Here is a 2,368-nt window from a genome sequence, read left to right as displayed (position 1 = left end):
CCTTAGAATACTTTGACCAATTACATCTCCTTATGCTCAGAAAGGTTAAAATAATAGTAGTGAGGTGTGTAGGACAGAGGACTGGGTGTGATGTTGAATGTTTCATTAAATGTTCTCTCATATGCTTTCAGGTTTGAACAGTTATGGCGGGATGTGTGGATTGCCATGTCAAACATATTTTACAGTGTCCTACACATTTTGGAAGATGAGGGCTCCCTTGACCCGTCAAACAGCCTTCACCTATTCTGTGTGCACTGTATTCCTCCCGTGCCTCCAAGCAGACCTAGACACCTTTACCAATGGATGGGATAAACATTATCTGCACACCACCAAAATCAGACTCCCAACCAGCTATGGGACAAGCACATAATCCTGTCACCTTCCCTGGCAATGTGGAGGTATTGATTTAAAAGGAGCCACTATGAAAATGTAATTAAGTCTTAGCTAAAATTAACATGATTTTCCACGTTTAGGATTTAAACAATTTGGACAGGGTCGATGCCTCCCTCGCAGAGCATGACCAGGGAATTGTGGTCCCACCAGTGGAATGCCCGCTGACAGAGCAGGATATGACACTGCTCAGAGCAGCCATCGACAAGATATTTATGTTTTGAACTATGTGCTGCTACTTATGGCTGAACTATCCTTATACCTCTGCTTGATACTGTCGCAAGGAATAACTGTCTAGTCATTCTAAATTGCTGCAGTGTTATGAAATGTGGTCGCAGCAAAATGAGACCAATTGGCTGATTTTGATTGGTTATTAATGTTGTGGAAAATTTGATTCAAAGATTCAGGCAGACTATTTAACTGTATAATAGAAAAATCTTTAATCAAGGAGCTGCAGGGGAGATCTCTGATTTTCACTGGGAAGAACTCAGAGTAAATGGTTACATGTCCCTTATATAGTGAGAGAATACAATCCTATTGCTACACAAGTTATTTATACAAGCAACAGTTCCAGAACACAATTGCATTGTGTTAGGGTGCAGACATACCAGGAGTCTATGAGAGGCAAATCGCAGTCCAACATATAATAGGCTACAGACCAGCTCACCTCAAATTCTACCACCACACTATGGACAACATTTATTTAAATGACTAAAATGTACAGTGTTTGAATACAAATAGCTGCAGTCATTAAGTGAAAACATTTTATTTAAACTATGGGAAAAGGTAATCCTTTCGACAGAAAAGAAACCTTCAAATAGAAACAAATCAACAGAATGTCATGTGATACAATACGTAACAAATCAACAGAATGTCATGTGATACAACACGTAACAAAAACAAGTGATGCAATTAAGCAGGTGGAGTAATAAGTAGGATTCTGTGTTCACAAGTAAGGGATTACTTTTTATCTGCCATCCCAAGGAATACTAGTTTGAAAATTCTAACATTTTATGGAAAATATATGCATGTTTCTGGACAATGCACCATGACAGACACTTCATGGACCATAGACTGGTGACCTGCAGCTCAGCATAATTTATGATGTGCCACTTTGCTGTATGGAGGTCAAAAGGGTAAAATATTGGGTTTTATTCATCTTATTTACAGTGAGTGTCTGTAAGGCCTACATTTAAAAAGTATTTGTATAAAATACTTGTGTCCCCGACCCATGGCATAACTTTAGGGATAGTGAAAACTGTTAGACTGGATGGCTCCACTTGTCCATCTTCTTCCTATCCAAGTTCACTGTGCACTGCCTTTTCCTCCATTCCTCCTGAAACACAGTTACCGGTGTGTGTGATGGTGACAAAGTCAATGTGAAAAACAATGCTGTGTTCATAGTATGTTCTATGGCTTTTGAAGGCAAAGTAATTAGACTATGTTACTAGGTGAGTAATCCAAGAGATGTTATCATTATAAACTGGTAATCAGCAACTGAATGTGTGGAGTTGTCTTCCCAACCCTGTTGGTTTATGACCATTACTGTTGACAATTAACAAACAAAAAATTATAAATATAATAATACAAAGGCTGAGGCTCACCTGCAGTTTCCACATCTTGAACAAAGTCCTTAAAGTTTCCTACTATGGCAGTCCTGAAGGTTCCTCTCCTGCTCATTTCAGGAGCGATGAGGCCGACTACATAGTCAGCATCCGGCTGAAAAAGGATAAATTAAATGTATAAATAAATCTGACTGTCTCATACAACATAACTAGTAATAAAACAAATTCACTAACTGCAATCTTCCCCAGGGACAGAAAGACTCTTGCAGAGACTTGGCTGCTTCTGAAGGATGTCCAGGAAGCCTCACAACTTATTTAGGTGTACACTGAATAAAAGGTTTACAGGCCTTTGTATTCTTGCCTGGTGTTCTGGAAGAAGGGTTCATTGTTCTTTTTCCAGAGGCAGCCTACCT

The 2,368-nt window shown here is 39.2% G+C and overlaps 1 long non-coding RNA gene across 1 annotated transcript in view; it reads right to left on the bottom strand.

Annotated features, from left to right (window-relative positions):
* Nucleotides 1-1,316: 1,316 nt before the first annotated feature.
* The window catches only part of LOC123731479 (uncharacterized), a 1,819-nt gene continuing 767 nt past the window's right edge, over nt 1,317-2,368 (bottom strand). The window contains exons 2-3 of the long non-coding RNA XR_006762630.1: nt 1,995-2,368; nt 1,317-1,726 (exon numbers count right to left, since the gene is read on the bottom strand). The exon at nt 1,995-2,368 is cut by the window's right edge and continues 22 nt beyond it. This is a non-coding gene — a long non-coding RNA (uncharacterized lncRNA). The remainder of the gene's footprint in view (nt 1,727-1,994) is intronic.

Source organism: Salmo salar, chromosome ssa28 (genome assembly GCF_905237065.1).
Source record: "Salmo salar chromosome ssa28, Ssal_v3.1, whole genome shotgun sequence".
NCBI classification, from domain to species: domain Eukaryota; kingdom Metazoa; phylum Chordata; class Actinopteri; order Salmoniformes; family Salmonidae; genus Salmo; species Salmo salar.
This window is presented reverse-complemented; position numbering and strand designations above follow the sequence as displayed.